The following is a 12,500-nucleotide window of genomic DNA, read 5'->3' as shown; positions in this document are numbered from 1 at the left end:
GCGAACTTTTGCCACGAGCAACAGGTCACTAAAAGCCTATAGATGACGGTGTTGGAGGAAAAGAAAAATATCGAGAAAGCACTGCGGTGTGCCGTGCGTAGGGACGGGCGCGCGTGCCACATGCCGCCGAAATATGGGTGTCGGAGAAAACAGAGTGCCGCGCGTAACGAGGGGCGCGCGTGTTACAGAGAGATATGCCCAAACGCATGAAAGTGTACGCAGGTGTCCTAAGGCAGTTTTTTTTTTTTTTCCTCATTTTGATGTCGCCCCGGCTGACGTGGTTTTCGTTTTTCCGTGCCGCCCCGGCTGACGCGGTTTTCGTTTTTCCGTGCCGCCCCGGCTGACGCAGTTTTTGCGCCGCCCCGGCTGACGCGGTTTTCGCGCCGCCCCGGCTGACGCGGTTCCGACTTTGCACTTTTTGGCTCACCCCGGCTGGCGGCCCACTCACTCGATCGCCAGGTCTGTTTGCCCCGGTGGTTCCACCGCCAGGCTTAAGCGCGAACTTTTTTTGTTTGTTTTCTTTTGATTAAGCGCAAGCTTTTTTCTTTGTTTTCTTTTGATTAAGCGCGGGCTTTTTTCTTTGTTTTTTTTGCATTCGCCCCGGCAGACGCGGTTTTTGCGCCGCCCCGGCTGACGCGGTTTTTGCCGCCCCGGCTGACGCAGTTCGGACTTAGCACTTTTCGGCTGTGCCTGGCTGGCGGCCCACTCACTCGATCGCCATGTCTGTTTGCCACAGTTTTCCCGGTGGTGCCGCACCCGGGCTCGCCCCGGCTGACGCGGTTTCGTGCCGCCCCGGCAGACGCGGTTTTCGCGCCGCCCCGGCTGACGCGGTTTCGTGCCGCCCCGGCAGACGCGGTTTTTTGCCGCCCCGGCAGACGCGTTTTTTTTTTCTTTCGCCCCGGCTGACGCAGTTTTCGCGCCGCCCCGGCAGACGCGGTTTTCGCGCCGCCCCGGCAGACGCGGTTTTTTGCGCCGCCCCGGCTGACGCAGTTCGGACTTGGCACTTTTTGGCTGAGCCTGGCTGGCGGCCCACTCACTCGATCGCCATGTCTGTTTGCCACAGTTTTCCCGGTGGTGCCGCACCCGGGCTCGCCCCGGCTGACGCAGTTTTCGCGCCGCCCCGGCTGACGCGGTTTCGTGCCGCCCCGGCAGACGCGGTTTTTTGCGCCGCCCCGGCTGACGCGGTTTTTTGCCGCCCCGGCTGACGCAGTTCGGACTTGGCACTTTTCGGCTGTGCCTGGCTGGCGGCCCACTCACTCGATCGCCATGTCTGTTTGCCACAGTTTTCCCGGTGGTGCCGCACCCGGGCTCGCCCCGGCAGACGCGTTTTTTTTTTTTCTTTCGCCCCGGCTGACGCAGTTTTCGCGCCGCCCCGGCTGACGCGGTTTCGTGCCGCCCCGGCAGACGCGGTTTTTTGCGCCGCCCCGGCTGACGCGGTTTTTGCCGCCCCGGCTGACGCAGTTCGGACTTAGCACTTTTTGGCTGAGCCTGGCTGGTGGCCCACTCACTCGATCGCCATGTCTGTTAGCCACAGTTTTCCCGGTGGTGCCGCACCCGGGCTCGCCCCGGCTGACGCAGTTTTCGCGCCGCCCCGGCTGACGCGGTTTCGTGCCGCCCCGGCAGACGCGGTTTTCGCGCCGCCCCGGCTGACGCGGTTTTTGCCGCCCCGGCTGACGCAGTTCGGACTTAGCACTTTTCGGCTGTGCCTGGCTGGCGGCCCACTCACTCGATCGCCATGTCTGTTTGCCACAGTTTTCCCGGTGGTGCCGCACCCGGGCTCGCCCCGGCTGACGCAGTTTTCGCGCCGCCCCGGCTGACGCGGTTTCGTGCCGCCCCGGCAGACGCGGTTTTCGCGCCGCCCCGGCTGACGCGGTTTCGTGCCGCCCCGGCAGACGCGGTTTTTTGCCGCCCCAGCTGACGCAGTTCGGACTTAGCACTTTTTGGCTGAGCCTTGCTGGCGGCCCACTCACTCGATCGCCATGTCTGTTTGCCACAGTTTTCCCGGTGGTGCCGCACCCGGGCTCGCCCCGGCAGACGCGTTTTTTTTTTTCTTTCGCCCCGGCTGACGCAGTTTTCGCGCCGCCCCGGCAGACGCGGTTTTCGCGCCGCCCCGGCAGACGCGGTTTTTTGCGCCGCCCCGGCTGACGCGGTTTTTTGCCGCCCCGGCTGACGCAGTTCGGACTTGGCACTTTTTGGCTGAGCCTGGCTGGCGGCCCACTCACTCGATCGCCATGTCTGTTTGCCACAGTTTTCCCGGTGGTGCCGCACCCGGGCTCGCCCCGGCTGACGCAGTTTTCGCGCCGCCCCGGCAGACGCGGTTTCGTGCCGCCCCGGCAGACGCGGTTTTTTGCGCCGCCCCGGCTGACGCGGTTTTTTGCCGCCCCGGCTGACACGGTTCGGACTTTGCACTTTTCGGCTGTGCCTGGCTGGCGGCCCACTCACTCGATCGCCATGTCTGTTTGCCACAGTTTTCCCGGTGGTGCCGCACCCGGGCTCGCCCCGGCAGACGCGTTTTTTTTTTTTTTTCTTTCGCCCCGGCTGACGCAGTTTTCGCGCCGCCCCGGCTGACGCGGTTTCGTGCCGCCCCGGCAGACGCGGTTTTTTGCGCCGCCCCGGCTGACGTGGTTTTTGCCGCCCCGGCTGACGCAGTTCGGACTTTGCACTTTTTGGCTGAGCCTGGCTGGCGGCCCACTCACTCGATCGCCATGTCTGTTTGCCACAGTTTTCCCGGTGGTGCCGCACCCGGGCTCGCCCCGGCAGACGCGTTTTTTTTTTTTCCTTCGCCCCGGCAGACGTGGTTCCCCCCCCCCCCTCCGTCTTTCTTTTTGTTTTTTTTTTTCGCCGCGGCTGAAGTGGATTTTTCGGTGCCTCGACGCCCCGGTAGTCGCGGTTTTTCCGTTTCCGCACGGCCCCGGCTGACGCTGCTCGGTCACAGTCGCCTTTTGTGGTGATTGCAGACTTCTTGAGCGCGGGTGTTTTTTTTTTTTGTTGTTGTTGTTGTTTTATTACGCATTCGCTCCAGCAGACGCTGTTTAGACTTTTTGTTTCCTCTTTTATCCTGCGACGAGGTGACGAGGTTTATTCGGTGCCCCGCCGCCCCGGCTGAAGTGATTTTTCCTGTCCCGTGCCGCCCCGGCTGACGCGGTTGGGACTTCGCGTTTGTTCGGCCGCCACGGGTTTTGGCGCACTCGCTCGGTTGCTTGTTGTTGCCACTTGTTGCGAACCCAGGTTTCTTGAGCGAGCGCGGGCGTTTTTTCTTCCTTTCTTTCTTTGTTCTATGTGTTAGCGAATCGGCCTTTAATATCACACGAGGACTCACAACCAACAATTTTCAGTTTGAAGTGTAAAAAATCTGCAGGTGTTGACGTAACTGACTTGCCCCGTACCCTTGAGTACATCCATGAAGTTCTCGTAGTACTACTAAATCGCATTATTCCAAGTGGAGAAATTCCCATAAACTTGCAAACCTCTACACGAAAATCGGTGCGCGTGATAAAGTTGAAAATTATCGTCCGATATCAAATGTGCCTTCTATAACACAAATTCTAGGAAAAAAAAAAAAAAAACACTTGTTCGCCGTTTTCTGCGCCGTGACTGGCAGCACTCCGGCGAAGCGAAACGGGGTCGATTCGAGCACGATATCGGCGTCTTTCGACGTGCTCGCCGGCGACCGTCGCACGAGTACGTCGCACGAGCGCGTCTGCCGGGGCGCCGTTTGCGAAGCCGACGCAAAAGTGGGAACCGCCGCTCGGATGATCGCCGCTTTCGGCAGAGTGAGTGTTGGCACTCCGGGGAAGCGAAACAGCGTGAATGCGCCCACGAAATCGGCGTATTTTGAAGTGCCCGCCGGCGACCGTCGCACGAGTACGGTAAACCGCGTCAGCCGGGGCGTAGTTCGGGACGCCGACGAAAAAGTGGGAAGCGCAACTCGGATCTTCGCCGTTTTTGCAGGAGTGAGTGGCGGCCCTCCTGCGAGACCAAGAAGCATCGATTCGTGCACGAATTCGGCGCCTTTCGACGTGATCGCCGGCGACCGTCGCTCGAGTAGGGCAAACCGCGTCTGCCGGGGCGGGCTTCGGGACGCCGATGCGAAAGTGGGAAACGCTGCTCGGATGTTCGCCGTTTTTGGCCGAGTGAGTGCTGGCACACGGGCGAAGCCAAACGGGGCCGATTACGGCACGATATCGGCGTCTTTCGACGTGCCCGCCGGCGACCGTCGCACGAGTACGGTAAACCGCGTCAGCCCGGGCGGAGTTCGGGACGCCGATGCGAAAGTGGAGAACGCCGCTCGGATCTTCGCCGTTTTTGGAGGAGTGAGTGGCGGCACTCCGGAGAAGCCAGGGAGCGCCAATTAGCGCACGATATCGGCGTCTTTCGACGCGCTCGCCGGCGACCGTCGCACGAGTAGGGCAAACCGCGTCTGCCGGGGCGGGGTTTACGACGCCGACGCAAAAGTGGGAACCGCCGCTCGGATGTTGGCCGTTTTTGGCAGAGTGAGTGCTGGCACTCCGGCGACGCGAAAGAGCGCGAATGCGCCCACGAAAGTGGCGTATTTGGACGTGCGTGACGGCGACCGCTGCAGGAGTACGAAAAACCACGTCAGCCGGGGCGAGCGACACACGGCGGTCTGGGTGCTTATCGCTGCTATTATAGGGGCACCCCGGCAGACGCAGAAAAAAAAAAAAAAATTTTCGACCTTCTTTTTTGCTGGTCGAGCTCGGGTAACCCAGGTCGCAATGGGAGCCGCGCACGAAAGCGGCGTCGCGAGACGCGTTCGCGGTCGCTAGTCGCACGAGCTCGGCAACCGCGTCAGCCGGCGCGGAGTTCGGGATGCCGACGGCTAAGTGGGTACCGCTGCTCGGATGTTCGCCGTTTTTGGCCGAGTGAGTGCTGGCACTCCGGTGAAGCCAAGGAGCGCCAATTCGTGCACGATATCGGCGTCTTTCGACGTGCCCGCCGGCCACCGCCGCACGAGTACGGCAAACCGCGTCTGCCGGGGCGGGGTTCGCGACGCGTACGCAATAGTGGGAACCGTCGCTCGGATGTTCGTCGTCTTTGGCCGAGCGAGTGCTGGCACTCCGGCGAAGCGAAACGGGGCCGATTCGGGCACGATATCGGCGTATTTCGACGTGCTCGCCGGCGACCGTCGCACGAGTACGGCAAAGCGCGTCTGCCGGGGCGAGGTTTGCGACGCCGACGAAAAAGTGGGAAGCGCCGCTCGGATCTTCGCCGTTTTTGCAGGAGTGAGTGGCGGCCCTCCTGCGAGACCAAGAAGCATCGACTCGCGCACGATATCGGTGTCTTTCGACGTGCCCGCCGGCCACCGCCGCACGAGTACGGCAAACCGCGTATGCCGGGGCGGGGTTGGCGACGCCGACGCAAAAGTGGGAACCGCCACTAGGATGTTCGCCGTTTTTGGCAGAGTGAGTGCTGGCACTCCGGCGAAGCGAAAGAGCGCGAATGCGCCCACGAAAGTGGCGTGTTTGGACGTGCTTGACGACGACCACCGCAGGAAAACGAAAAACCACGTCAGCCGGGGCGAGCGACCCATGGCGGTCTGGGTGCTTATCGCTGCTATTATAGGGGCACCCCGGCAGACGCAAAAAAAAAAAAAAAAATTTTTTTCGACATTCTTTTTTGCTCGTCGACCTCGGGTGACCCAGGTCGCAGTGGGAGCCGCGCACGAAAGCGGCGTCGCGAGACGGCTTCGCGGTCGCTAGTCGCACGAGCTCGGCAACCGCGTCTGCCGGGGCGGAGTTCGGGACGCCGACGGCTAAGTGGGAACCGCCGCTCGGATGTTCGCCGTTTGTGGCCGAGTGAGTGCTGGCACTCCGGCGAAGCCAAACGGGGCCGATTCCGGCACGATATCGGCGTCTTTCTACGTGCTCGCCGGCGACCGTCGCACGAGTACGGCAAAGTGCGTCTGCCGGGGCGGGGTTTGCGACGCGTACGCAATAGTGAGAACCGTCGCTCGGATGTTCGTCGTCTTTCGCCGAGCCAGTGCTGGCAATCCGGCGAAGCCGAACGGAGCCGATTCGGGCACGATATCGGCGTCTTTCCACGTGCTCGCCGGCGACCGTCGCACGAGTACGGTAAACCGCGTCAGCCGGGGCGGAGTTCGGGACGCCGATGCGAAAGTGGGAAGCGCCGCTCGGATCTTCGCCGTTTTTGGAGGAGTCAGTGGCGGCACTCCGGTGAAGCCAAGGTGCGCCAATTCGCGCACGATATCGGCGTCTTTCGACGTGCCCGCCGGCCACCGTCGCACGAGTACGGCAAACCTCGTCTGCCGGGGCGGGGTTTGCGACGCCGACGCAAAAGTGGGAACCGCCGCTCGGATGTTCGCCGTTTTTGGCAGAGTGAGTGCTGGCACTCCGGCGAAGCGAAAGAGCGCGAATGCGCCCACGAAAGTGGCGTGTTTGGACGTGCTTGACGACGACCACCGCAGGAAAACGAAAAACCACGTCAGCCGGGGCGAGCGACCCATGGCGGTCTGGGTGCTTATCGCTGCTATTATAGGGGCACCCCGGCAGACGCAAAAAAAAAAAAAATTTTTTTCGACATTCTTTTTTGCTCGTCGACCTCGGGTGACCCAGGTCGCAGTGGGAGCCGCGCACGAAAGCGGCGTCGCGAGACGGCTTCGCGGTCGCTAGTCGCACGAGCTCGGCAACCGCGTCTGCCGGGGCGGAGTTCGGGACGCCGACGGCTAAGTGGGAACCGCCGCTCGGATGTTCGCCGTTTGTGGCCGAGTGAGTGCTGGCACTCCGGCGAAGCCAAACGGGGCCGATTCCGGCACGATATCGGCGTCTTTCTACGTGCTCGCCGGCGACCGTCGCACGAGTACGGCAAAGTGCGTCTGCCGGGGCGGGGTTTGCGACGCGTACGCAATAGTGAGAACCGTCGCTCGGATGTTCGTCGTCTTTCGCCGAGCCAGTGCTGGCACTCCGGCGAAGCCGAACGGAGCCGATTCGGGCACGATATCGGCGTCTTTCCACGTGCTCGCCGGCGACCGTCGCACGAGTACGGTAAACCGCGTCAGCCGGGGCGGAGTTCGGGACGCCGATGCGAAAGTGGGAAGCGCCGCTCGGATCTTCGCCGTTTTTGGAGGAGTCAGTGGCGGCACTCCGGTGAAGCCAAGGTGCGCCAATTCGCGCACGATATCGGCGTCTTTCGACGTGCCCGCCGGCCACCGTCGCACGAGTACGGCAAACCTCGTCTGCCGGGGCGGGGTTTGCGACGCCGACGCAAAAGTGGGAACCGCCGCTCGGATGTTCGCCGTTTTTGGCAGAGTGAGTGCTGGCACTCCGGCGAAGCGAAAGAGCGTGAATGCGCCCACGAAAGTAGCGTATTTGGACGTGCTTGACGGCGACCGCCGCAGGAGTACGAAAAACCACGTCAGCCGGGGCGAGCGACCCACGGCGGTCTGGGTGCTTATCGCTGCTATTATAGGGGCACCCCGGCAGACGCAGAAAGAAAAAAAAAAATGGGGACATGGCGTGCGTCACCGTGCGGCTTCGCAGCGTTGCCGAAGTCGCCGAGCCCTTCGACTGAGCCGAACGGCGGACAGGGAACGTTGGTCGGCCGTTCTAACCTGTCGGTGCCACGCCGAGACGTCGTTAAGGAAAACCGCGTCGTGGGCCTCTACGACGCCGTCGAGTCGTTGTACGTTTGGTGTCCAGCGTGTCGGCGGCGAGTAGCGGACACGTCGTTCACGACTTCGGTCTTTCGCAGTCGACGCGAACTTGCGGAGAGTCGTGGTGCCTCACGTTTTCGGCAGAAACCGCGGCGGAATTTTCCCGTGCGTGCGCGCACGACCTCGGTGCTGTGCCGTCAGCGTAGTGTTGCACAAACTCGTGGCCTACCCAAGGTGCGGTACGTTTGCGGCCGTATCCTCGGTGGGAATTTCGTGAGTAGGGTCGCAAATTCTACGACCTCGGCGGGTTTGAGAGCGACGTAGACTTGTGGCACGCTCAACATGCCACACGTTTCGGGGCACACCCGCGGTGAAATTTTCTCGAGTACGCTCGTATTAGGGCCCAAGGAGGTCTGGGTACTTATCGCTGCTATTATGTGGGGGTTCTCGTGAGCGGCGTACGCGAAAGCGACCGGGTGTCTGATATGCGGCGGGCTTCGGCCTCGTCAAGCGTGTCCTCGGGTCTGCTCCAGGGGAATCCACGGCAGTCGTCTGCAGCCTCATCCGCTTGATGCGTTAGGGGCTGGTTGTCGGACGGTGCCGTTTTACCACGATATCGAGGTGTGTTCCGTGTCGTCCTCGGGCGATTCAGATGCGAAAGCGCCGAAGACGCGGGCGTGACCCGTCGTCTGGCGGCTTTGCAGTCTCGGCTCCGTTGCTAGTTCCGGCCGGTCCACCGACAGTGCAGCGGGCTTGGGCAACCCGCACGGCGCGACCGAGTCGATGCAACGAAAAAGAGCGAGCATGAACGTGCTTCTTGCCGCACGGCTCCCACTCGTCTTTCGGGAAGGTTGTGCCGTAGCGAGCTCGAACGCCGTCATCTCGGAGTGCAAAATAAGCGTGTTGGGGCGCCTGAAGGTGGCCTCCGCCGCACACAGACTGCGTCCGGCCCGCCGAGGGCGAGGACGGACGCGCAGTCGAACGATTACCTGGTTGATCCTGCCAGTAATCATATGCTTGTCTCAAAGATTAAGCCATGCATGTCTAAGTACATGCCGAAATAAGGCGAAACCGCGAATGGCTCATTAAATCAGTTATGGTTCCTTAGATCGTTTCTTCCTACTTGGATAACTGTGGCAATTCTAGAGCTAATACATGCAGTGAGCCTGGAGCCCTTTGGGTAACGGGTGCTTTTATTAGACCAAGATCGATCGGGTTTCGGCCCGTATTGTGTGGTGACTCTGGATAACTTTGTGCTGATCGCATGGCCACGAGCCGGCGACGTTTCTTTCAAGTGTCTGCCTTATCAACTTTCGATGGTAGGTTACTTGCTTACCATGGTTGTTACGGGTAACGGAGAATCAGGGTTCGATTCCGGAGAGGGAGCCTGAGAAACGGCTACCACATCCAAGGAAGGCAGCAGGCGCGCAAATTACCCACTCCCGGCACGGGGAGGTAGTGACGAAAAATAACAATACGGGACTCTTTTGAGGCCCCGTAATTGAAATGAGTACACTCTAAATCCTTTAACGAGGATCAATTGGAGGGCAAGTCTGGTGCCAGCAGCCGCGGTAATTCCAGCTCCAATAGCGTATACTAAAGCTGCTGCGGTTAAAAAGCTCGTAGTTGGATCTCAGTTCCAGACGAGTAGTGCATCTACCCGATGCGACGGCTCGGACTGAACATCATGCCGGTTCTTTCTTGGTGCACTTCATTGTGTGCCTCGAGATGGCCGGTGCTTTTACTTTGAAAAAATTAGAGTGCTCAACGCAGGCGAGTCGCCTGAATAAACTTGCATGGAATAATAGAACAAGACCTCGTTTCTGTTCTGTTGGTTTTTGGAATACGAGGTAATGATTAAGAGGGACGGACGGGGGCATTCGTATTGCAGCGCTAGAGGTGAAATTCTTGGACCGTCGCAAGACGAACTACTGCGAAAGCATTTGCCAAGAATGTTTTCATTGATCAAGAACGAAAGTCAGAGGTTCGAAGGCGATCAGATACCGCCCTAGTTCTGACCATAAACGATGCCAACCAGCGATCCGCCTGAGTTACTCAAATGACTCGGCGGGCAGCTTCCGGGAAACCAAAGTATTTGGGTTCCGGGGGAAGTATGGTTGCAAAGCTGAAACTTAAAGGAATTGACGGAAGGGCACCACCAGGAGTGGAGCCTGCGGCTTAATTTGACTCAACACGGGAAAACTTACCCGGCCCGGACACTGGGAGGATTGACAGATTGAGAGCTCTTTCTTGATTCGGTGGATGGTGGTGCATGGCCGTTCTTAGTTGGTGGAGCGATTTGTCTGGTTAATTCCGATAACGAACGAGACTCTAGCCTATTAAATAGGTGCGGGGTTCCCAGCACCTTACAACCTTCTTAGAGGGACAAGCGGCTCCTAGCTGCACGAAACAGAGCAATAACAGGTCTGTGATGCCCTTAGATGTCCGGGGCCGCACGCGCGCTACACTGAAGGAAGCAGCGTGTCTTTATCCCTGTCTGAAAAGACTGGGTAACCCGTGGAACTTCTTTCGTGATTGGGATAGGGGCTTGCAATTGTTCCCCTTGAACGAGGAATTCCCAGTAAGCGCGAGTCATAAGCTCGCGTTGATTACGTCCCTGCCCTTTGTACACACCGCCCGTCGCTACTACCGATTGAATGATTTAGTGAGGTCTTCGGACCGATGTCCGGCGCGGCCTTTCGGTTGCGCCGGTCTGTTGGAAAGATGACCAAACTTGATCATTTAGAGGAAGTAAAAGTCGTAACAAGGTTTCCGTAGGTGAACCTGCGGAAGGATCATTAACGGATTGTGAAGGGTGAGCGCCTCAGCTGCGTCTGCGCCCGACACTTTCTGCCGCTGACCCCGTTTGGACGCGGGGTCGGCTTTTCCCCACGGGGCTGCCTGAATGTGGAGCGGCACCCCGTGACAAATTGTTGCGCCCAGCGGACGCCAACACCGCGACCTTGGACGGTCGGCCAGGTGGCGGACGCGGGTACAAACGGCGCAACGCACTCATAGGTCGGCTTTCGACCCGCCACTGCACCGTGGCTCGAAGCGCTCGAAATGCGCGACCCGACCGCTGCGGGACCGCCTAGTACTGTAAACAGGAGCGGCGGAGCGCGAACGGCGAGTCGTGGTTACGTCGGTAGAAGGCGAGGCTGCGCGTTCCCGAAACGCCAGCCGAGTGCCCTCCCGACCGTTCGAGCGTGCAAGAACGAGACCCGACAATCGCGCGGCGACTGCCAAGTACGAGAGGAACGGCACAAGCGTCGGCGGTCGGTCAAGGAACTGGCGATGTGACGGGTCCGCTGTGCACCAGTGCATACCGTCCCGCCGTCCGCGGCAAGCGCCTCCGCGTCCTCGGGTGACGGAGGCTGCCGGTCGGTTCTTGCAGGCGAGGGATCTCGCTGGCACCGGTTCGCGTTGACGCGCGGCCGGTCATGGCACGGCGATGCGACGGCCGAGGTGCGCAGTACTCGATGGAGGAACCGCACGCTCCGATGACCGTCCCGCCCTCCGCGGCGTATGCGTACCGACCGTAATGGTTGCAGCAGCGCCGGCCGGCTTTTGAATTCGCCACACGAAACACGGTGCGAGATCGCGGTTAGGGGAGCGTCGACGTTGCCAGGCGTTTTGCTTGCTGCCGAGGGAAAGGCGGCACGGCCACGTCGCGCTCGTCGCGATTAGCGGGTCTGCGCGCTTTGGGAAGGTGCCGCAACGACTTGCCGAAAGAGGAAGCACGGAAGAACGAGGGACTTGGACGTCCCGACAATTGAACGCACTTGCGGCCAGGCCCTTGCTGGCTTCGTTCTTCCGCCTCGAGTAGGCTCGTACGCGGCTCCGGCGCCGAAAGTGGTCCTTGGCACCGACTTCGGTGGACGTGGGAAGTGCCGCGCAAGTACGGCGCGCCTGGCTCCACCTGTTGGCTAAAGTAGGCAGCCGGATCGGCATTTTGGTGTGCGGTGGCAAACCGTGGATGCGAAAAAAGCTTGTGCGATTTCGTGGAACAAAAAGCGGGGGTCCCCCTTTTTATGCGGAGGAGACCGACCCGCCCGCCGTGGTGAACCGCGACGCCACGGTAAAAACGGGAGAGGCTTGTCGATGGGACCGTGCATCCCGCGCTCCACGGAGGCCGGGAGGCGGCCGCCCGAGGAAATGTGTAGCCGTCGAGGCCCGCATCTGCGTGCACTCTTATCCAAATGGGTGTACCGCAGGCATTTTCTGGTTAGGCGGGCCAATGAGAGCGAGCACACAACGATACCTACGGGTCCGGCTTGGAGAACCGGCTTCGACGCCTCCCGAGTATTTATAGAGGGGTGGACCACGAAAGCACTCGCAAGTAGCGGAAGCGAAACGCCGTCCGAAACACACCGTTTGCTCGATTTGCGGCAGCCGAAAAAGGCGCGGCAGAGTTTTGGAGTCCAAGCGTGCGCTGAAAAGCGCCCTTCTTGGCCACTGTTTGGCCGAGTGCCAGAAACGTTTGGTTTTGACTGTACGGAATTGAACAAACACTTTTTCACGACTCTAAGCGGTGGATCACTCGGTTCTCGGGTCGATGAAGAACGCAGCCAGCTGCGAGACTTGGTGTGAATTGCAGGACACACTGAGCACTGATTCTTTGAACGCACATTGCGGCCTTGGGTCTTCCCTTGGCTTCGTCTGTCTGAGGGTCGGATCACATATCAAGAGAGCCTTCGGCGCACAAGGGAACGTGAGCCGTCGACTCGTTTTGACCGCGTCGGCAACACGGACAGCACGCTGAACACCTCACAGCGAGCGCCAACAGCGGCCACTCAAGGGCGAGACGGTGGCGACCGTCGTGCCAGAGCCCAACCGAAACGGGGGCGACCGACTGCATTGAGGATGTGGC

General features: G+C 60.4%; 2 non-coding genes across 2 annotated transcripts; both read left to right on the top strand.

The window, feature by feature from the left end:
- Positions 1 to 8,616: 8,616 nt before the first annotated feature.
- LOC142794816 (small subunit ribosomal RNA) lies at positions 8,617 to 10,431 on the top strand. The gene has a single exon (XR_012892640.1). It is a non-coding gene; the product is annotated as a small subunit ribosomal RNA (ribosomal RNA).
- A 1,719-nt stretch (positions 10,432 to 12,150) lies between these two features.
- Positions 12,151 to 12,303, top strand: LOC142794819 (5.8S ribosomal RNA). The gene has a single exon (XR_012892642.1). It is a non-coding gene; the product is annotated as a 5.8S ribosomal RNA (ribosomal RNA).
- The last annotated feature ends 197 nt before the right edge of the window (positions 12,304 to 12,500 follow it).

This window comes from Rhipicephalus microplus, unplaced genomic scaffold (genome assembly GCF_043290135.1).
Source record: "Rhipicephalus microplus isolate Deutch F79 unplaced genomic scaffold, USDA_Rmic scaffold_508, whole genome shotgun sequence".
Lineage (NCBI taxonomy): Eukaryota > Metazoa > Arthropoda > Arachnida > Ixodida > Ixodidae > Rhipicephalus > Rhipicephalus microplus.
The sequence above is the reverse complement of the archived record's forward strand: the minus strand, read 5'-3'. Positions and strand labels throughout refer to the sequence as shown.